Source organism: Rhinolophus sinicus, linkage group LG09 (assembly GCF_036562045.2).
Source record: "Rhinolophus sinicus isolate RSC01 linkage group LG09, ASM3656204v1, whole genome shotgun sequence".
NCBI lineage: Eukaryota > Metazoa > Chordata > Mammalia > Chiroptera > Rhinolophidae > Rhinolophus > Rhinolophus sinicus.
In genome coordinates this window covers 33,410,320-33,434,575 of record NC_133758.1, presented here as the reverse complement: position 1 = coordinate 33,434,575, position 24,256 = coordinate 33,410,320, and the positions used below count along the sequence as shown (strand labels likewise).

At 39.1% G+C, this 24,256-nt stretch overlaps 1 long non-coding RNA gene across 2 annotated transcripts; it reads left to right on the top strand.

Moving 5' to 3' along the window:
- Positions 1–8,646: 8,646 nt before the first annotated feature.
- On the top strand, positions 8,647–22,533 carry LOC141573151 (uncharacterized). 2 transcript variants are annotated; one of them, XR_012498771.1, is made up of 3 exons: positions 8,686–9,159; positions 18,113–18,167; positions 20,312–22,533. It is a non-coding gene; the product is annotated as an uncharacterized LOC141573151 (long non-coding RNA). The 2 variants fall into 2 exon arrangements; XR_012498770.1 differs by lacking the exon at positions 18,113–18,167 and having other exon boundaries at positions 8,647–9,159.
- The last annotated feature ends 1,723 nt before the right edge of the window (positions 22,534–24,256 follow it).

Sequence of the window (24,256 nt, the reverse complement as noted above, 5' to 3'; positions counted from 1 at the left end):
GCTACTTCATTTCTACATGTAAGAACTTAATTAGTTTCATATTAATTGGTGATTCTTTGGTTTACATTTTAGACTGAATCCAAGTCACACACATTAGAAAATGTCCTCTCTCACATCTCATGTCTGAGCCGTTTTTCTCCGCCTAGACAAGCACTTAGAAATTAATGTGCTAGCTTTGCTTTCTGCTGATGGGAAGTAGTGACACTGCAAATACAGGTTTTGGCTGATATCAGCTTAAAGTAAACATGTGAATAATAGCAATACTTATAAATACATAAAATTTAAAAAGAAGTTATGCTATAACAGTAAAATGACAGGAGCTATGGTTCTTATTTTTGGGAAAAACACTTTCACAGAACTTCTTATTATCTATTTTAAGGGTCAGCACTGACTGTCTCCGGGTAGAAAATTGAGACAATTGTTTGGATAATTTAATTCCCTTTTCATCCACGTTTTGTACTGATCCCAGTTTCCAAAAGGAAGCAAACAAAGAACAACCAATTTAGTCATAGTTATTTGGATAGTTCAGACCAAAGGGGGTTATTTTGTTTGAATTATATGGTTTGCTTTCCACAGTTAATCATTCTACCTGGCCTGTGTATAGATACTGTCTTAAGGTTGCTGGAATGGAAAAAGCAAATAAGTACATTTTCCGGAAGGTAAGATGACTCAGCTCACTCATTTAAACTCATCCTGGACTTTAACAGACTTTGCACAGGGGCGGATGGGTGGCTCAGTTGGTTGGAGTACGTGCTCTCAACCACAAGGTTGCCAGTTTGACTCCCGTAAGAGATGGTGGGCTGTGCCCCCTGAAACTAACAACGGCAAATGGACCTGGAGCTGAGCTGCACCCTCCACAACAATAACTTGACTTGGATGGAGCCGATGAGTCCTGGGGAAAACGCACTATACTGTTCCCCAATAAAAAAGTCCTGGAAACACTGTTCCCCTATAAAGTCCTGTTCCCCTTCCCCAATAAAACCTTTAAAAAAAAAAAGCTGTGTTTATAAAAACACCAAAGGGTACAAAAATGTTAATATTAATAGTATCTGTGATCAAAGTTGGCTGTGAGTATTTATTTATTTTTGTTTGCAGATTATGATTTACATATCCAAGCAATGCTTTAGAGATTATCAGAAGACAGAAACCCTGATATAGTCTTCCTCTTTCACATCTCCAGCAAGTCCCTTAATCTACATATACCTAAATTCTCTCATTTTTTAAAATGAAAATTTTTCATTGTAAATATCCAAACATTATTATATTTACATTTGTCCATTGGTTTGAAATTCTGAAACATTAGAAAGTGTAATTTCTAAAAAGGTCTAGGATCTAAAAGTCTCTGCTGATACTTCAAAATATACAGTAAGGTTAAGGAAATGTTTGCTTAATTCTTAGAACTCCAAGTAGGAATCCTTGAATAATGATAGCTGGCACTTACAGAGCATTTACCAAAGGTTACGCAATGTTCAGAGTGTTCTACATGTATTAATAGTTCATTGAAAATTCACAACTCTAAGAAGTGTGTCCTATTGTTATCTTCACTTGACAACTAAGGAAACCAAGGCACAGAGAAATTAACTCACCCACAAAATCCAGTGTAGTCAGCGATAGTGTTAGAATGTAAATTCTGATAGTCAGGCTCTGACTCCGTAGTCTTATCTATTATATGCTATGTGCTTTCTGTTGCCATGACTCTTTATAATGTATTTTGACTTGATAGATACTTCCTAAGTGGATCTGAATTAAATTCTTAATAGTGTATTTGGGAAATAATAGAATTGGCATCTTCTGAAAAAGACCACAAGGTATAAAGAATATTGAAAATAGACCTTGAAAAATAATATTCAACATTTCTACTCTAGTTTGAGGAATAACTGGCACAAGCCCTAAAATGATATGAACATAAGGTTTAACAGAATAAACCAGAATAAACTTACAAAATGCACCCTGGACCTGCCGTTCATGCTTTCGAGCAATTGCGTCAATTACCTGATCAAATTTCCCTTTGGACAATATTATGCACCACAAAACTAACTCTAACCTTCCAAACTACACAGTCAGCCAGAATGTGAAATATGGGACACGGTCTTTGTATTAGTTACTGCAAAAATAAAATGCAGAGATCATTACCGATACCCGCTAAATTCATTGGCCTTACAAAAACATTTGATATCCCGAATTTGGCAGTCATTAAACAGATTTGGGATCCAAAAATTTCAAGAATATTCTAAAGTTTTTACAATGCTATATTTGGTCCCACAAAATGTGAAAGAACTTTGGAAAATATAAGATAGTACTGAAATACAAAGTCGTGCTTTTTACCATCGTCAGAATCTGTAGGCTTCTCTATTCTTCAACACCAATAGATTGAAATCTGAGAGTACACAATTCTCCTATCATCCATTTCAGTGCCCTTCTGGAAAGGAAAGGAGACTCTCACTCTTTGCACTGTCTCTTTGCATGCATTTGTGCATAATCGCAGCTGCTCTGCTAAATGCTGTAACCTCTGTTCAAGGTAGCACTGTCAGCCCTTCCTCTCCCCTCTGGGTATTTTAGCTCTCCTCCTATCACGTATTTCCCTCCTCCTCAACCTATATGCATTCACTGGCTCAGTCCTGTCACCCACACCCCCATCCGTCACTCAGAGCAAAGCATCCACAAGTGATACTTTGGAGGCATTCTACCCACACCCAGGATGTGACATGCACGGGATGAGGTTTTCATCCTACTTCTGAAAGTCAGGGAACACTTCCTGAGATGTTTCTCTGAAAATTGATAATAGGTTTTCTTCCAGAAAATTGCAGGGCAAGTTGAGCTCAATCTATTTTAAGAAAATACTCTTGAAATTTCAATTTTTGAAGAGCTGAAAGGCTACATTTCTGGCTCTGCAAGTTATTCATATCCTCAAATTATATCCTGAGGTCATAACAAGGGATATTTATACTAATGCTTAGAAATATGAATGAGATCAAGCACAACTTTGCAGTCAGTTTAGAGCTGTGAGGTATGTGGTTCCACAGAAGACCTCGGTTCTGTATCAAATTGTACCAGCTAAAGTTTTCAAATAGATTGCACAATTCTACTATGGGACCTAATTTTTCATCCAATTTTGGGTTCACATTGACCAAAGGGCAAGAAGGGATACATGCAAATCTAATATGCAAAATAGAAGTAAAAGTTATAATATTCCAGCCAAGTGGTAGTCTAGCCTCCGCCTGGTTATCTCTGACGATCAAGTACCAAAGCCAAGACCTGATCTACACCTTGGCTTGAGCTGAATCATGCCTCCTCATGACCTCAGCCTTTTGACTGCGTTTTGCTTTCCAGAGCAATATACCAAGGGTGCCAAAAAATGTATACAAGTGGACACTTTGGTCCATGTTGCTTAAGCAGTAGTTTGCCGTAATCAGAAGTGTCTGGATGCTGATGGTAACAACTTTGAGCACCTCTTGTAATTGCAGAAGTCAAACGTGACTTGTATTCATCTTTTGTTATTGGTATATATTGAGTATTGCAATTTATTATTAATAGTTTTTTTCCTCTCTTAAAATGTGTATACATTTTTTTGGCACCCTTTGTATAATGAGAAAGCTACCTCATATTTGAAGAGAGCTCGCTAGCTCTTGTGTGCCTTTATAATCTGCTCCTCTCTGGTCTAAAAATACACACACTCTTCAGCAGTTCCGTTTTTATGTGGTTCTAAGCTCCCTCTCCATTTTTTCCCTCACTTCTCTGAGAATACTTTCATTTGTCTGTGTTCTTCTAAAAATGCAGTGCTTAGAATTGAACACAGTGTTCCAGATGTGATCTGAGCAGTAAAAGTACAATGCAACTGTTATCTTTCATTATCTAGAGAGTATACTTTTTTTTATAAGGTCACTTAACAAATAGAAGTTAAAAAAAAAAGTTTTACGGTGACTGCCATGTATGTAGCAGGCACTCCAAAAGTATGCCTGGATGTTGTTAAATGAAAAGCCAGCATGTTGTGTGGCGTGTGTGTGTGTGTGTGTGTGTGTGTGTGTGTGTGTGTTTAAGACAACTTGCAGAATATGCAATTAAAGGTTTATGGGACATTTAATTTTGTATTCATATTCTCAGCATATTTGATATTTAGGTTTAACATAGATATTCTACTCTTTTAAGGAATAGTTGCATTAGCATTAGTAACCATTTTCATTTAAAGAAATTTATCAGTGGCTCATAAGTGACTCTTGCCTGAAAAGAATACCACCAGATAGGACTTACATAGAACATGAATGTAATATGGACCTTGGCCAGCTATTGTTGTATGGGGGTGAAGGCAGCACTTATTGATATCATGGATCTTCTCCAAGGGAACAAAGGTGGGTGTCATTTGTGGAAGCATCCCAAATAGGCAACTGTCATTATCTATTTTCTAATGTAAATATGAATCATATATATATATATATATATATATATATATATATATATATGTATATGATTCATATATATATATATATTTAAGATTTTATTGGGGAAGGGGTACAGGACTCTATTGGGGAACAGCCAAGTTGCTCCAAGTCAAGTTGTTGTCCTTTCAATCTTAGTTGTGGAGGGCTCAGCTCAGCTCCAGGTCCAGGGCATGGGGGGAGCCCACCATCCCTTGTGGGAGTCAAGGAGTCGAACCGACACCCTTGTGGTTGAGAGGACGCGCTCCAACCAACTGAGCCATCTGGCTACCCAGAAGCTGAGCAGCAGCTCATTGACTTCATTCTAGTTGCGGAGGGCACAGCTTGCTGGCCCATGTGGGAGTCGAACCGGCAGCCCCGTAGCCCAGAGCTCATGCTCTAATCAACTGAGCCACCTGTCTGCCCCATATATTTATTTTTTTTAGCTGAGGAGATGTTTCGGCGAAATGGAGAAATGTTTTCTGTAGTAAAGGTAGTGATCAGGTAAAAGACTGACTATATCAAAATACTCTTGGGCAGACATCAGACACAGGTAAGAATCACCATTTTGTCCAAGCAGGTGATTGCTGGGAACAAGATGTAAACATTATTTTTTGACCATCATCTCTGCAGCAGTTGATACAATGCTTGACAAAGAGCAGACCCTCAAAAAACTTGGACAGTAGATCAAGAAAGGAGGAAGGAAGGCAAAGCTGGAGGAAACAATTTTCAGGATTACTTTAATATCAAGAACACCAGATTAAAGACCCAAATATTGGTACAGGATATGGTCTCCGAAATCGTGTCCAACCTCCTTGTTTTAGATATGGTAACTAGAGACACAGAAGAGTTAAATAACTTGTCCAGATTTATAATATCTCAGTCTAGTTAGTTACCTTGTCATTCCTAGATGTTAACTCTTAATTCCGAGCTCCTTCTATAATGCTTAGTGGAGTTGCAGAAGGAAATACCAAGAAAGGGCCCTGGGATCTCACACTCGGGCCCCAGCTACTTACCTTAGCATGTCTGGATTGGAGGAAGCTTGAAAAGAGGTCTTAGCCACAGATCTGGAAAAAAAACACCCTGGGATTTAAATAAGTGATGAAAAGCAAGGCATGGCAGGGCAATTTGATCCTGAGTACCAGACTGAGACTGAGCAATTGACATATGCTGTTGTTTCCTTACTGTCAGTGGCCTGCGGTTCTCTGCACGCACACACCACAGCCCCCTCCTTGTAATAACCTGGGTTAGACTGAAGTAGATCAAACTCAGAGACAGGAGTTAGCACTCTCAGAGATAACAACTTGCCAATAGAAATCGGAGGCCATGGCAGCACAGATGAAAGCATGCTTCTCTCAACACCAGGGCTGGAGGATGGTAATACATATTATCCTTGGAGTACAGAAAAAGGTCTACAGCCAATCTTTGGAAAATGTTCCATTAAACAGGTTTCTTCACTGCAAGACTTCACAGGACTTTTAATATATGAATGTGAGTTTTGAATTTCCAAAAGGTAAATTGGTTCTCAGACTTTGCCAAACTTAACTTGACCATTGTTAAATTAATGAAACAAGGAATCCATTAGACAGGTGACGCTAAGGCCACGTGGGCCTACAAAACGCCTCAAAGTTACGAAATCAAAACCTAAGGACAACCAATCACAAACAGCCACCTAGTCTTTATGCTATAGCCAATCAAATACTTTCCTTTCTTTGCTTCCACACTTTCTCTGGTTCCTGCCTGCTGAGTGCTGTTAACTATTTCTGGTGCTGCCCTGTTCCAATCGATTTTTGCTCAAATAAACTTCAAATTTTCAATATGCTTCAGTTAGCTTTTAACACCAAAAACCTCCTACATTTTCTTAAGATTTAAAGGACTTATTTTTCCAAAGAGTACACTTGGGGAACAATGTTTTTCAAACTTGTTTTTGGCTCTGGCTTTAGTTAGGGATATATTTCATATCAGAAACCAGTACTGATATACTTGTAAAACTGAAACAAATGTTTCATAAAACAATACTTACCTTTTCTATACGTCCTGTACATATTTTCCAGTCTACTTTCCTTTCTTTCTAGTGTATTTTTCATTTTGAAACTCACTAAATTGATTTCACAATCTATCCATGGGTCACAGCCTGTAGTTAAAAAACACTGCTTAGCAAATACTGGTGTATGATTTAGCAGTTTCTCCTTCTCTGTATCCCTTTACTCTTCCGTTTACCTATGGGCTATGCAATATTATTGACTGAACCTAAGATCTACCTAGAATGAATTCAAATAATAGAGTGGGGTTAAATAAGCCCCATCTATTTTCATTACAGTCATATTGGAGCATACCTTGAAGGAAGCATAATTGAGAAAGCCTGGAAACAGAGTGATCACAGTAATTAAAAAGATCTCAGCATCTTTGCAAGACACCTTTTGACCCATGACGTGAAAAACAGGAACCACAACTATGTTATACTCTAACATAGTAGACATGCTATTAACAAGAATGAGGTATTAATTTGCAGCAATCTGCAAGACCTATTGTTCAACTAATAAAGGAAATGTACAATGTTGTATACAGTATGCTCCCATTTGTGTCCCAAAGTGGGGTTATATATACATTTATATGCTTGGTATGCATAGAGTATCTCTGGAGTATAAATTAGCCAGAATGGTGTGTCATTGGTTGGGGCTACTGTGGAAGGGACATTAATTTTTCACTGTGTATCCTTTTATACTATTTTAATTATTCACCGTAAACATATATCATTTTTCAAAAAAAATAATATACTACTAGATGGATAAATAAGCATATCCCATGAGAGGTGGGAAAATCTGAAAAACCAAGAGACTTCCAGCATTTGGTTTTGTAAGTCACTGTTAGTGATGAAATCTGCAAGAAATAAAAGGAAAGGTCCAGGTTCAAATCTTAAAGACGTATGTATGTGCTATAGTGATTTTTACACATTCTGTTTCTTTCATTGGACTCGGCCTTATTAACCAGAACCATCTCCACCTATGGTGTGCATTCTCTATTATATCTCTTTCCCCAATACATGGCTTTAAAAAAATACAGGAAGAGGGTCCCAAATATGTTTTCTCACAATGATGCAGTTTTTCCATTTTACCTGCAACAGAATAGAAGTGACAGTGGTGGAGAAAAAAGGAGAACCTGAACAGGAGAAATGCCCTAGAGTGGCAGGGCTCCAAAAGGAGAAAGCAAGAAGGAGGCTGGGTACCAGAACTTTGGATAATTCAAGAGGGATAGCAGCAGTGGTTTTCAAATTTTAATATCCATGAAAATCACCAGGGGTGCTTGTCAAAAATTTAGCCTCCTGAGCCCTGCCCCTGGAGATTCTGGTTCAGTGGGGTCTTAGGAGTAGTAGAATAACTAAGTTCTCTTTTCCGAAGTGTCTAGAATTAGGCTCAAATAAAGTGAAGTGTGGCAATCCTTTTGAGAAACACACACACACACACACACACACACACACACACGCAAAACAAAAACCCAAAGATCATTTCTGCTATGCATATCATTGACACAACGACGGCTTATATAAAGAAAATGTCTGTTCTTCACCTCTAAACCAGATTCTAAGTGAGTTAGAATTGAAGAACAATGCCTGGCACAGAATATGGGTTTAATAAATGTGAACTATTGGGATGTTTTTCCAAGGATATATACAAGAACAGTTTTTGTATAGATGAACCAACTCTATAAATGATACAAGGATGAGTTGCAACATTTCATATTATGAGAAATATTTCTTTATAACTTAGAGTTCTGGGTCTTAGAATACTATTAATAGTTTTCCAGACAATGAGTCAAATAAATGCTTGAGAGGCTATACAGTATCCAAACAGTCTTTGAAATTAATGATACAATCCTACTTAAAGCACTTGTGAAGAAACTGTCCAATTGGTTTCAAACTTGTATGTAAATTGTCATCATTGGTACATTACAAGCAACAACATTATTAAAAGTACATCTTCACAAATGTGTAAACATACTCATGACTCTTTTCCTTACTTCATCTCAACAGATTGTTTTCAATTTTATTTTGTTTTCCTTTGTAAAGTTGATGAATACCCAGGCACTAATCCCAGTTTGGGTTTAAACTTTGTTCTAAATGCTTGAATAATGTCCCAGATTCTGTTTCTTTTTTAAAGCAACAGCATTTCAGCCTAAAGTGAGTCACTCTTCAAACAGATGTGAGTTTCTAAGTTGGCAAAATGTGCGAACCCAATCAGCAGTCCTTGTGTTAAGTACCTCCCGAGAGTTTCCAAACCTGGGTAATCACATACATAACATCGTTTTTTATCAGCACAGCTTTCAGGAGGTTATCTATCTTTGGCTTTGTTTAAAGCTAGTGAAGAAGAATTCACTAACTGTCATACCCATTCTATTTTTAGGAAATTTAGTAATTAGAACGCTTTGCCAATGTTCTTTCTAAATGTGCCCATTCGTGCTTACCCAGACTCATATGACCTTTGAAGAAAAGCAGAGTGAGTGCACCTGTCATGAAGGTGGCAGCTTTTCAGCTTTCTGAAGACAGTTGTGATGCTCTATACGACTCTCATTGTCCCTTCTCTGGCTCTTGAAAGAGGTAGGAGGCAATTATGTATTGGAATTTACTGGAAATGTGAATCTAGTTGTATTTAAGCTACTTTATGCAGAGACTCAACAACCAAATAATCTCTAGAAGACACAGAGAATTAAAATGTGCTTGCAGCCTACTGAGAAATTTTCCTTGAAAGAGGTATGTATAATTTATTCCTTTACAGTAGGTGTACTTGGATGGTGGATCATTTTTAGTGTGATTCTTTCGCTTTTCGTGTGTGTGTGTGTGTGTGTGTGTGTGTGTGTGTGTAATTTTTAAAATAAATAAAAACAACATGTGGGACTGAAATTTTGACTGAGTGAGGGCAGATAACAAGCTCTAAGGCATACACAATTCTTTCTTGAGTGGCCCACCAGGTTTTGAGTTTGTTGAAGGCCAGGATTATGTGTTATTCTTCTTAGTATCATCAGTACCTAGTATTCAATGCTTATTGAATTGAATTTACCTGAATTTCCAGACGTGAAGAGATCACCAAAGAGAGATACAGATCAGGAAAGGGGAACTGAACTTACTTCAGGGAAGATTTTTTAATTGGACTCTTCTAATCTTCTCCTCCTACTTATCAAAAATACCCTCAAGGAGATGAAATTATGCTGATAGCCTTTTGGTAGATGAAGTCTACATAACCCCCCCAAACCCCTGTCCCCAATAGCTCTGCCTTATTTTTTTAAGTGTGCTTTTCCAGGACCCATCAGCTCTAAGTCAAGTAGTTGTTCCACTCTAGTTGTGGAGGGCACAGCTCACAGTGGCCTATGCAGGGATCGAACCAGCAACCTTGGTGTTATGAGCACTACACTCTAAACAACTGAGCTAACCGGCTGTCCCCCAACAGCACTGCCTTTTGAAGTATCAGTATGCTGATAACCCTAAAGCAATGACATCTTATGTGTCATAATTGGCATTCTTTCTGTTCAAGTCAATATGAATTTTTAACATGGCCTTCTCAGGAAAGTGCTTTTAACCAAAGGAGAAATTATAATGATACGCAGAGATGTCTTGGGGAGTATTTTGGCGTCAAGTGGTACCTCAGACTGGGAATTGGAAAAACCCAAATCCATGACTTGGCAGAAAGATGGAGAGACCCCCAGGAGAAAAGCTTGGGTGGGAGGAATCCTGCTTGGGAGTCATAGCCAAGGCCACAATGTGGTTTGTTGGAACTCTGAAAAGCATTCTGACCCAGTGACCGACTTTGTGGCAGGGCTGGGAGAGCTGTAGCTTACAACCCAAGTGGAATCCGCAAAGTCCTGTAAGTGCAAAACACTGTGTATCTATGTTCCCTTATGTAAGGACTGCTTGTACTTTAACCACATAATTGGATTAACAACAGCACTTGCCCTATCACAGGATACATGGCTATTTTCTGAGTAAAACAAGCACTAATCTTGGGACTTGGCCAAACTCACTCCCCTCGGAAGGGGGTGGAGTATGACTCAGCTGACAACAGAAGTCCAGCTAGGAGGGCAAAGGACAGTGTCCTCCGGGAAGGCACTCAATGTGTGGGAGAGCTGTTGCTTGGTGGCAACCTTCACTTACCAACCAGCCTAAGATTCAGGGACAGGCTCTTGGTCCTCAAGGAGAGAACAAGCAAATGCAAGGCAAAGCTTAGGTACCGGGAGAAGTATCCATAGTTAGCATGAACTAGTACTGTGTGATGCCTGTGGTCTTGCTATAGGTATAAATGGCATCCCCTTTCATCTTCAACAGAGTCCTGCTTAAGATGATAAATTATGTTATTCTTGGTATGTAATGCTTGGAAGGGTACTAGGAAAACAATTTTTGCAACAGGCACCAAGGGAGAAACCATCTTTATAAATTAGGCAAGAGGGGCCTAAAATGGGAACTGCAGCCCAGGACCACCTAGAGGGGCTAGGCAGGCTTCCTTTATAGTTACTGGTAATCTCAGTCAGTGCTGGCCACATACACATCAGCAATTAGGGTCTGTGTCCTTATTCACAATGACCCATGCAATCCTTAGACATGCAGGGGGGATATGTTCTTCCTATGTGTGTTTCTATTGTGTGCCTCATATTTGAGAATGACTGCTATGTATTTAGCATATTAAAGGAATGATAACTAGTCCTGAAGAAGAGAAAGTTCTGCACTGGGTATTCTTTCCAAATATATGGACAAGACACTGTGCTACGTAATGCAGATTGAAGTTGCTTATGACCTATGTGGATAGTTAAATAGTTATGTGTTTTAAATAGTCTAAGACAGCAACAGAAGAGTTATCACCACATAGAGCCCGGTTAATAATCAAATAATTGTGTTAACTGTGATGACAGTTCAGAGAAAAAGTAACACTTCAGATTGGGATGATGAAAGAAAATTTATGAAGGCACTGGGACTTAAAGGATTTCCCATTTATTAAGTACTTATTACTTGTCAGGCATTTTCACATATGGATTGTGATTTCTCAGAACAACCCTATGGAACAGGTATTAGTATCCACAGTCGTCAAAGGATGAAACTGATGGTCAGAGGGTTTAAGCAACGTATCCTAAGTAACTCAGCCAGGAAACAGCAGAGAAGGCTGTTTCCATATGTATCTGTAAAGAAAAAAAAAAAAACCACACTCCTGTGTGTGTCTCTCCTACTCTCAATACTTTGTGACAACACTACCTTACTTCTGACACCAGATGTGTGGGTTTTCCACACAACAAGCAATTCTGGGGCACCAGTTCAGTGTCCTATAATTTTACTCAATTCTGACGCTATCCGCCTTGAGATAGCATCAAAACTCACAGGTTAAGGACTGTCCAATTACGAAAATAATACAATTTAGTAATGAGTTTATTCAGGGGGGGGGGAATCCATGGATGGGGGAGTACAGTGCCTCACAAGGAGTGAAGCACTCTTCCCGAGGGATGTTTGGGCAATAAGTGAATTTTATAGAATGTTAGAAGAGGTAACACGGAAACAGGGCTTGATTTGCTAGGAGGTTGGGATTTCCTTAGAAGGCTAGCAGGTCACCCAGGAAATAAGGACAAAGTACCTGGCTTCAGATGATAGGCTGAAGTTACATCCCTGATCTCATTTAGAACAAAAAAATCATTACACAGTCTTGGCAGTTGGGGACTGATTGGCTGGATATACTGCGATTCTGGTCAAGCAGAGCATTTACAGAGACTCGAAAGTTATCTAAGTTTTGGTTTTAGTTTGTTGATGTGGCACCCAGGCAGGACCAGCTCCATCTTGGGCCTAGAAATTTAGGCTCCCGACACACACACACTTCATATGCCAATTGAAAGTCCAGGTTGTCTCCTGTGTTTCTGACTTATCAACTATAGATTTAAGGTTCCCACAGCTCCCTCTTCAGGTTTGATTAATTTGCCAGAGCAGCTCACAGAACTCAGGAAAACAGTTTACTTACTAGCGTACCAGTTTATTATAAAAGGATGCAATCCAGGAACAGCCAGATGGAAGAAATGTGTAAAGTACGGTACAGGGAAAGGGCACGGAGCTTCCATGTCCACTCTGGACTCCCCACTCTCCCATCACCTCTGCATGACAAGCAACCTGGACGCTCTCCAAACCCAGTCCTTTTGGGGCTTTTACAGCGGCTCATTATGTAGGCATGATTGATTAAATCATTGGCCGTTGGTCAATTGATTTAATCTCTAGCCCTTCTCCCCTTCTTGAGAGTTTTGGGGGGAGGGTCCTGAAAGATCCATCCCTCTAATTAGCCCCTATCCTTACAGGCTTTCCAAAAGTCGTCTCAGTAACATAAACTCAGGTGTGGTTGAAAGGGGTTTGTTATTAATAATAAGACATTCCTTTCACCTCTATGGATCTGGAGCTATTTCAGGAACCAAGGATAAAAGACCAAACACTATAACAAAAAAACAAAAAATGCTCCCAGTGCTCTTGTCAATTAAGAAATTCCAACAATTTTAGGATCTCTGTGAAACAGAAACAAGGATGAAGACCAAATACACATTTCTTATTATAAATCACAATATCTTACTTCAAAGTATCCATTTTATCCACCAGGAGGATCACAAAATCTAATCAGAGGTCTCCAGGCAGGTTGGACAGTATGAACAGTGCAGTGAGATCTAATAATGGAAGGCATGTTTGGAGTTCTGCAAGAAACTAGATTTGACAGGAGTAGAGATTGCGGGAAAGTGGAAGGCTGACATTCCACCAATGGAGTTAAGTAAGAAGTACTTAAGACCTTCTAAAAGTGAGGACTTTGTTTTACAAGGCCTTAAGTAGTAGTCCAAAAAACAGTAGGGAATTATTTGTTTGGGCCTGGTCCTCCATGCCAGGAACCCAAAATGGGGCATGGAGCTCAGGTCCTGGCTTGTCCACTCAGGCTGCAAAAGCCAGGACAGGGTATGTGCTATCAAAAGAGAAAACAGCCTAAAACTAGAAGGGACAGATAAACTGCAAACTAGTAAAGAAAACAAGACACACTGGTGTCATGTAGTGCAGGAAGAAGGGCTTTAGAGACAGTTGAGGTTAAGTCTCGGCTCTGTCACTTGTATGCATGACTTTGGCTGGTCACTTAACATCTCTCAGATTCAGTTTCCTTATTTTTGAAACATACCTGCTTTACCGCAGACTTTATGGTTGACTTCCCCAAATTCTTTTCACCACAAGAATCCCATACTCCTTGCTAATTGGGCCAGGAGTGGCTAAGGAGATGTGAAGAAGGATGCTATGGGGTGAAATGTGTCTCCACAAAATTCATATGTTGAAGCCCTAACCGCTCATGTTGTGGTATTTGTGTTTAGAGATAGAGACTCTGGACGGTAAAAGGGTTACATGAGGTCATGAGGGTGGGACCCTCGTGGTGGTATTAGTATTCTTTTTAGAAGAAACACTAGAGAGTTTGTGATCTCTCTCTCTCTCTCTCTCTCTCTCTCTCTCTCTCTCTCTTTCTCTCTCTCTCCAATGTGAAGACACAGATAGAAGATAGCAGTCTACAAGGCAGGAAGAGAATACTCACTCTGATACTGGACTCCCAGACTCAAGATTGTGAGAAAATTAATTTCTTTTGTTTAAGCCACCCAGTCTATGGTATTTACTTAGGGCAGCCCGAGCTGACTAATACAAAGAACTTAATGGAGGCTTCTGGGAAAAATTTTCCTTGCTCTGCTAAAGAAACAAGAGGAAGTCTCTTTCTCACTCCATATATCAAAAAGCACAAAAGTAGCCCCAACTGTCTCCAGCACCCATTCCAACACCACCAGGGAAATCAGCATCAGAACACAGCTGACATGCAGAATTGAACAGCATTGCCGAGAAATGGAGCCAGAATCCTGACCAAATTATGCCTGAAGCCAATACAACTTTTGAACTTCCTGTTATATGGAGCCAGTACAATTTCTTATTGTTTAAACAGACTTGAGTCAGGTTTCTGTTACTTGTAGATTACAGCAACCTAGGTCTATTGTGAGGATAAAATCAAATAATGACGATAAAGACCTTACTTCGGTGCACAGTATATACAAATGATACCTATTATTATTTTAGGCAATTTGTAAGTCACTCAATGTAGTGGCCATGACTAGAAATCTATCTAGATGAGTAAGCATTATGGTGAGCAGAATCAGTTTCTGAAAAACAAAGACTGGAATAAGCGGTAGAGAATTGACCTGGGATTTGCCCCTGGCGAACCAGATTTAGATTCTGGCAGACAGCAAAGAAACCAGCAAAAGAAATAAAGCAGAATTGATGTAAATGTTGAGAATTGCAGTCTCCTTCCTAATTTCTATTTTTCAGCTGGGAGTTTTCCTATGGTGTTAGCCAATCAAACAGCCAGCTCCGCTCTAGAAACTTCCTTAAGTCTTTTCTTTGCCCTCATTAGAGCTCCCATTATTAGCTTCGCTGGAATGTGCTCTTATATAAACTCTGCTTCTTCTGTTTAAATGTGTATACTACTTAACAGGTAAAAAACAATAAAATTATAAGAGTTCATTTAGTTTTTATTCAGTTGTACTTTTCTTTAGATTCAAATGGACTAATTACATATTTAAAGCAAAGCAATAAAAACATCTGAAAATTATTCCAAAACCACATTGTTTACTTGATGGTGAGCAGTTTCTAAACAAAACCAACGTAGCCAGGAAGATAGTCCCTCTAGGCCACCGAACAGCTCTTCCTTGAATTGTAGCTGGTAATTAAGCTGGTATACACGGTATGATTGTTAGTGTTTTCTATTTTTATCAGTTGCTCTTCTAATTTCTAAAAACCATTCAGTCTTTGAACTACTTATGAAATCATTTACTTGTTTTTAAGAGCATGTGAAACATTAAATTAGCTCTTCTGATCCTAAAGCTAAAATTAAGGAATGTATAAGATCTGAGTAGAAGGCTGTTCATTGCAGCATTAGTGTAATAGCAAAAAGGAAAATAACCACATAAAGCTAGCTAAAACTTAGGAGTTTCATTACTAAAGAAGGAATGCATACATATCAGGGGATAACAAGGAGTCCGTAATTTCATCCATCCTTGTGGCTACCCTAAAAAAAAAAAGACAGAAAGAAAGGAAATAACCAAATGTCCAATAATAGGGAATTGGTTGAATCAGTTACTGTACAATGCATCACATACCATTAAAATATGTGATAAAATTATATAAAAGTGTACTGATGTGTACAAATAAATAAATAACAATATGAGCCAACAAAAATATTTTATGTAATTATATTTATTAATATGGAAGGATACTCTTATCAATGGTAGTAACCAGCAGAGGTAGTGGTGCCTATCAAAATTGCGGAGCTACACGGCAAACAATGCAGTGTTGGGCAGAGAAAGGAGGCAGCCCTGTCATGGTATGTTGCAGTACCCAGAAAAGTGTGATGGGATCTGATGAAGGAGTTACTGTGCAGCAATGATAGTGCCCAATGGGAACAGACTCTTGCAAGTATATGTGGGATACCTCATGATAAACCCCAGAAACACCTGTGGTCAAACTGGAAGAGAGTAGAAGTCCTGCAGCACTGATTGTGGGGCTGAGAATCGGTGAAATTTAAATGATGATTGTTAACACATTTCCATGTATTGTATAAATGGATAAAGCTTTGGAAAACTGGCTCAGTTTTACTTTTTCCATAAAAAATAGTTTTCACTACATAATTATAGATGACATGTTTATATAACTTAAGCAAATTGTTTTTTTTACTGATTTCCATTTCCACCATCAGTATATGAGAGTATGGTTTGTTCCACATAAGCAAATTGTTTTTAACCACTTTCAAATAAATTAGAATACTTCATTTGCTTATAAAGCTATGTTGATATTAATATTAATAATTCAATTTCTGAAGAGCTCCGTATATTTCTGCATTTTATGCTAGGTATGTAGAAGTATGAGAGAAATAAAATTTCATCCCAAGCGGAGCTCATTTTAAAATGATCAGGAAATATGTAGTAACTTCAAGTGACTAGTTACAAGGAATTTCCACATGCCATTTAACAAACTTTCCTCATGTTCCTGCCACCTTTAAGACCTTATGCTAGATCTTAGATCTATAACATTGAATGAGATCAGGTCCCTAACTGGGGAAATAGACAAGATAATTGATGACTACATTTTTAATAACCCTTGACATGAATGATTTTAAAACCAGAACATCCAATGTAAAATGAACAATAACCCATTATTATAATAGCAATACAAGTAAGACCAAATAAATTAATTTGCTAATTGTTCTTCTCTTCTGCTGACATAATCCCCTGTTAAGCCTTTAACTCAACTATTAATATATTCTAGAATAGATCACCTTCCTTAAGCAATTATTTGGGCTGAAAGTATAGTTTGGGATTCTTGAGTGTAATTAGGTGAGATTAGCCTGCAAAATTTTCAAAATTTATTACTGTGTTATACATCTTGCTTGTTCAACCTGTTGATCCAGTTGAATTACTAATGGGGAAATGTACGGATCACTGCCCAACACCAATCACTTCATTTCACATTGTATAACAACTAAATGGTTGAGAAACTGATGACCAGCTGTAGGGGGGTATGCCCCAACCTGATAAACCCATCCCCTTCCCCAATTATTACTTCAGGATCCCAGACCTAAATTATTTAGACCATTCTTATTTCAAGAATGGATATGACTTAATTCAGGCCATTAAGGGAAGTTTCTTGAGGATTATTTGGAAGTACCTTCACTTTGAACTTCTTATGACCATTCAACCCCCAAGTAACCCTATGACCTGGAAAGCCTACCATCAAGAAATAGATTGTTCAATAGATGTAGCTCTTAGGAGAGGATTCTGTACTGATGCTCACCCCAGATAGAGCCAAAGAAGACACTGGATAAAAGAGGTCATCCCAGAGCACAGAACTAGGCTCAATTTAGGCAATAAAAGGGTCATCCTCTCAGGGACACAGCCTCAGACTGCCAACGTGGTTAACCAAAGCCCTCTCCCCTCTGTATGGCAGAGGCCTCTTGCTATTCGGGTCCAACAGGGTATGATATGTGTTTGGAACTGTATGTGTTGTTCAGCCTCCCCTTTTCCAACATGTTAATCACTTATCTAGTTCCTTGTATATTGGGGTGTTGAAGGTGATTTATCATTCAGACATAGGCTCCCAGAGGAGCTATAGGTAGAATTGATAAAGATGAAACACAAGGCCCAGATTGCTGAACTTGGCACTGATACCACAATTGGATGTCTTTGGGTTGAGTCCTGGGTGAATACATCTGATATTAGAGGGGTCATGCATGAAGATATATGTAGTGGATGCTGCAGGGCACCACTCAGATCTCTACCCCATGACCAAGGTTCTCATTCCTGCCAGTTACCAGGAGTGATGTCTGCTAGAGGCTCACGGCCAAGTCCCACCCTAGAAATTGTTCTACTTCCGACTTACATCTGTCCTCAGGGGAACCCTACATCCAAAATTATTCACAGGAAGACAACGACTTTCATGCACCTAAATTCCTATCTCTGAGTCTATTTCTTAGGAATTCAACCTAAGATAATAAACGATAATGATAATAATATTAGGAAACACTTAGAGAGGGCTTATTATGTACCAGCCACTCTTCAAAGTGCGTCACATATATTAACTCACTTAATTCACACAACCCTGTGTGGTAAGTGCCATTACTAACCCTGTTTTGCAGATGAAGGAAATGAAGCACAGAGAGGTTAAGTGAGCCCTCCAAAGTCACACAGCTGGTAAGTGCCAAAGCTGGGATCTAAGCCTAGGCATTCTGTTTTGAGAGTTCTGTTCTCCCTAATTATTCTGCCTCTTGACCACTTGTATAGTGCTTATTATGTACCAACTATCTCCATACTCAGTACTGCTGAGAAATTCAGAACCAAGAAAAATATCAAGTTGGTACAAGAAGCAGATGCAGCCAGATAAAGTTTAGCAGTGGGCTCAGCTTGCCCACGGCCAAGAGCCCCCTCCAGGAGCCCCCTGGCTCATTCCTGGCCTCCCTGGCTATCTCAGAAAGGTCAGTCATCAGCCATATTGAGGTCAGTGAGGAGCAGTGCAGACAAAGACCCCGGTGCCTTCTTCAAGCAGAGAATGTGACAGGGGCAGCTGCTGCCAAGGACAAGACTCAGGAAAGCCAAGAATCTGAAAAATCTCAGGCAGTCTGACTCCACAATCAGTGCTGTTCTTCCCATACCCATTGTTTCTCGGTAAGAAGGAGGAAGGGGCCTGTGTAAAGAAACTAGGCTCAAAGCGGGGACTAGAGCAGACTATAACATCTCTGTTCCCTCGAGCAGCAGCCATGTTCTTCAGGGAAGTGACCCTGATGAATCTCCATCCTTCTTCCCAGCTGTTACTTCGGGAACTGAGGCCTCACCTCAGCACATGACATTGCCTGACCACAGGTATTTAGGGCCTTGAAAATGTGTTGGGGATGCTAGGAAAGTTTCCTTGGACTCAGAAGGCAGTTATCTCACCTATTGCCTAAGGAGGAGGAGGGCATGGAGGAGGGAAGATAAAAGGAACTGGTGCTGTCGCCTCTGGAGGAAGTCAGCCCAGAAGCCTGCACTTCCTCTGCGTGTACAGCTACACGAGCCAGTGAGTCTCCTTACCAGTGAGGTTAAATCACTGCGAGTCATGTTGTCTTTGCAGTTGGTAGCGGGGCATTTCCAGACTTCACTCACACCATCTCCCCTCCAGACCTATCGGAGTTCTTGTGAGATAGACATTCTTTTATTTTTATTAAGACTCTTTTCGTTACAAGTGACAAGACATAACTTTAGCTATCTTAAGCAAAAAGGAGAACTCTTTGTAAAATCAGGACGTTTCATAGAATCCAAGGACAGAGTTCCAGCGGGGCCTCAGGAATAAACCACAGCCTGAAATACTGTAGAGAATCCAAGGTCTTCCTCATTCTCCCTCTCTCTCTGGTGCTTCTGCCTTTTTCTTACTGCTAAAGGCTTTCTCTATTCTGCAGTCCACGATAAAGAACATAATGACACATAGGTTCTGCATTTCACATGTTTCAGCTAATGAAGAGAGAAACTGATTCATTTTCTCTCCCTCCTCCATCTTTTGAAATCTCCCAGCTCGAGTTTTGAAATTCCTAGGAACAGACTTCTCAGCCAAGCTTGGGTCAGGTAGCCAACCTTAAACTAATAAACAATGGCTGGTGGCTGGGGGTGGAGTTTTGGGTGCAAAGTCACTTCTAGGAAAATAGTTACTCTTGCTTAACTGAAAGGATAAAGTAGGTGGGGAGAACAATAAACAGAAAAGAAGTTCCCAGCTCTATCCCTATAAACAACAATGAAGGGGAATACAAGACAATGAAAGCAGTTTTACCAGGGATAGGGTGTTGTTTATAAAGATGTTCTTTTCAATGTTGTAATTTTAGAGCAGAATATAGAGTGCAGCCGTTAGAAACTGAAACTTTGGTGTCTGTCATACAGACCTGTGTCTACATCTCAGCTCTACCACTTGTAAGCTGTACGGTCTTGTGCCAGTTACTTAACTTCAAAAGGGAATAATAATGCCAGTCCCAGAGGTAAGGATGACTGCATTGACAATGTCATGCACTTCACATTTTACTGGCACATAGTAAGTGCCTTCTAAGTAATACCTACTGTGATTTATGAATTTTCGTTAGCTGGCTAAAATACCATTTCAACACAGATAAAAAGTGGAGAAGGAGGGGAAATTTCTGCCGTTTTGTCTGAATCAAGTCATAAGCTGTTGGTATCGTGAGAAATGGTCTTTGCTGAGGCCTGTGGGTAAGCCTGAGCCGGGCAGCTTCCTGTACCGTGGAGGTCAGTGGTTCATGAAATATGACATCTGCAGTATTGCATTGCTATATTGATTAACTGTGAAGAAATTTCTTCCACAGGGGATTTGACAACAGCAGAACCATTAGCAGCATCTCCTTGAGAGCCATCTGGCATTGATTTTTCCACTGTTTCCTGAAGGAGAACTCTCCAGAGCCTTTAAGTGAAGGAAACAATGATTCTTCTCTTACCTCTGCAACTGCTGACCTAGAATCACCTGATTTTTCTATATTCACTTGAACACAGAGACAAACTAGGAAGAGGCTATTACTACGCCCATGCCATATAAAGGTCGCTATTTCCTGGTGAGGCCTCTTAGGTGTCAGGAGCACAGTGGTTCACTTTAAAATTTTTGTTTAGTTTTTATTCTTGGGTTTTTATTCATAAGTTTTATGTCTTGGGTAGAATTAACCCATAGTTACTTTTGTATTACTTGAACATAGAAATTGTTCCATGTGAAGTCCGCTTGTCCTTTGTGTTACTGCTGCTTACGGATCACTCTGCACATCATCATCAGTTTTGACCAAACTATTGGCTATTTGTTCTCATTTGGCAATGGAGCTCCACATAATTCTCTGAAACAAATTTAGTGAAGCAGTATTGTCATTAAATCTTTTGAGTTTGTTAGTTGACGTATTAATGGCTAGCAATTATAAATATGAAGAAATACAGAGGGTACCAAAAAAAGGATACACATTTTAAGAAAGGAAAGCTGTATTAAAATTGTAATCCTCAATATATATCGATAACAAAAGATGAATACAAGTCACATTTGAGTTCTGCAACGACAAAAGGTGCTCAAAGTGGTTACCATCAGCGTCCAGACACTTCTGATTACGGCGAACTACTGCTTGAGCAACATTGACCAAAGTGTCCACTTGTATATCTTTTTTTGGCACCCCCAGTCGTTGTAATTGTAAACATAAGGAATATTTACAAATATAATACAATATTTAATTAGGAATATAAGGAAATAAAAATAGCAGTTGTAAACATAAACAAAGGTTGAATATAAGCAAAACGAGCCACTTAGTTTTCAAATGGAATCATCTTTGATTAGGCTCATATGTTAAAAAAATTTTATAGCTCCAAATTTGACAAACTGTATTTAAGTGTTTCTGATTACAAAGTTGCTCACCACATCCACATGGGCATTTTAATAGTAACCAGTTTAATATATTGGAAGGAAACCAGTTTTATATTGGAAGCAATAGAAGAAGAAAATAGGCCGATACAATTCATTAGAGCTACATATACATACACTAAAAACAACTGTGCCATATTCCTAACATGCTATATCTAATTGCCCAGTGCCTTAAAGAAGGATTTATGGATTTAAGTTAATTCTTTTTGTATGATCTTTTATATATTCTCGGATAGTGTGCTTTTAATGAACTTCTGTTGCCAGCGATAATATACTATTTTGGTATACCATACTGAAGTGGAGAAATGCTATACTTTTAATAAACCCAGTAGAAGTCTTAAAATTAATAAACTTAATTCCAGTGTTCACTGATCCATAATATCTCTTCCTTCAACATCTGTTGCCGATTGTAAATGGCCGGAGAATGACCCCATCCAGCTATCACCCTATCTAACCTGGCCGGGCACCAGTTGTGAGAAGGCTTTGTATACCTAGCATGGCATCTGCAGAGTTGCCACACAGTATGTTATTAGTATGTTATTATCCCACCTGGCCTATGTGTGCACACCTTCTTTTGTCTGTGGCCTATAATTCCTACGAGGACCGTCCATGTCTCCCCCCCCCCAACCCCGTCTCGCTTTTTTTCCATTGCTTATACAGAGGACAAAATTACCAAATATAAACAGGGATGGGGAGGAGGAAGAACACAAACACTGCACAAAATGTACGTTCTCTAGCACGTTCTTAAAGGCAATTGTTGCTTACTTCAACGTCTGAAGACACCATGGCTCTTTCACCTGATTAAGCTGATATGGATTTTGATACAATGTCAAAAAATGACACCCACAACTCTTTATGCTATTTTTAAGAGGAATAGTTGCTCTCTTGATATGAGGCACAGAATAGCTCTTAGTACTAACCTTCCCAGAAATTTCTGCATAAAATCCATACACTAGTTGTTGTTGCCATTCGGATCATTGAAATTTAACCTCCACCACAATTTCTGTGTGTCTACTTTTCAGCTGACCTACATTTCAAATTGTGAGGGCATGGGCTAGAAATTCATGGTGTGTTAGGCCTGTTTATATGCTTGAGTTTTCCATTTGTAAAATGGGAGTAATAAAGTTTACATCTGCTTTATTCCGGGGACATCTTATTATTTATATTAATATCTATATTATGTGCTTACAATGGCAGCACAGGAAGCAATTACATTTTTTGGAATTAAAGCCTGAAGCATTGACATTCTTCTGTGATAAAAGATGGCTAGCTGTGCAGGTCATACCATGTTTTCCCAAAAATAAGACCTAGCTGGACCATCAGCTCTAATGCGTCTTTTGGAGCAATAATTAATATAAGACCCTGTATTATATTATTATATTATATTATATTATATTATATTATATTATATTATATTATACCCGGTCTTATTTTATATTAAAATAAGACCGGGTCTTATATTAATTTTTGCTCCAAAAGATGCATTAGAGATGATGGTCCGGATAGGTCTTATTTTCAGGGAAACAGGGTAGAAGAATGTCCAATGGCAAACTATTTATATAATTGTTACTGTACAAAATCACAAAAAGATCTTATATTTGTATGCTATTAGTCTTGGACTGCTTTGTTAGATTGCTTCTAATTTTGTTTTAAACTACTATTGTAGTCATTTATTGTTACTTATCTTTTCATCGTTTGTGATCTTACCTCCCCAAACTGTGTCAATTTGAAATGTTGAGGGATGCAGTGTAAATGTTTTCATCTCATTGGGAAGCAGGTTACTTGTCTGCAAAATGAGAGAACTGAGTCAGATGCCCTCTATGATCCTTTCCCATGCTAGGCATACCACGATTTCCTGTTCATTGAAGTAGAACATCCCCACTGTGGATTTGGTTCAAACATTACCCAGTTGTTCCGGCCACTGGAAGATACTGAAATATTTCACTGAGTTATCCTGGAGTAAGACCGCGTGCTTTGAGGATATGCTGTAACATGACTGTCCACAGCTGCAGTAAGCTATAATGCATAGAACAGCATGGGGATAGCTGCCCCTCACATGCTATCTGGGAAACCTAGCAACAAACAGCAGTGAGATTGACTAGCAGGAAAACTGAGCACAGTACTCAAGTATGAAAATCCAGTTATGCTGAAACCAGGGCAGAAGATCCAGGTCACTGACTGCCTTACCCAGTGAACTCCTAAGTCTTGCATTCAGCATAACTTCATTTGTGATGACGTCTTTCTCCTTTAAGAAAAGAATAGTGTCTCACTCATCAAATAACACTTCAGATTGCAGAAGTGTGGCAAACACTGTTCAAGATCACATGCCAGATGTTTGTGTTTCTGGAGACTAGTATGAATCTGTATTATTCTCGAGAGGTTTATGACAGGAATTTTTTTAATTGTCTTCGTAAATTCAGAAATACGTATGTTTTGGTCTCAGGGTATTTACCAGTGTAATGTCCTCCAGTATTGATTGAGAAGGCATGGTCAAGGTTGAGGGCCAATTACATTAGCAGTGAATGTAAGTAACTCTCTCCTGGCACCTGCCATCTCCTCTGTTGTCAAAGTAACCTGAAGGAGCTGCTGCTTATCCATCATGTGGAACCATATTTCTCAAAGAATGGTCCACTGACCCCTACATCAGAACCAGCTAGGGGACTGTTAAAAATGCAGCTTCCACAGCTCACTCCGGCCTCACTGTATTGAAATATCTTGAAATGAGGCCATTTTAATAAGCTCCTCAGGTGATTCTGATGCTAGATAAAGTTTGAGAACACTTGACATAAGCAGCAACTTGTCAAGATTGCAGGTATGGCTATGTCACTCTTCTACCTAAACCTTAATTGGCTCCACAAAGCCA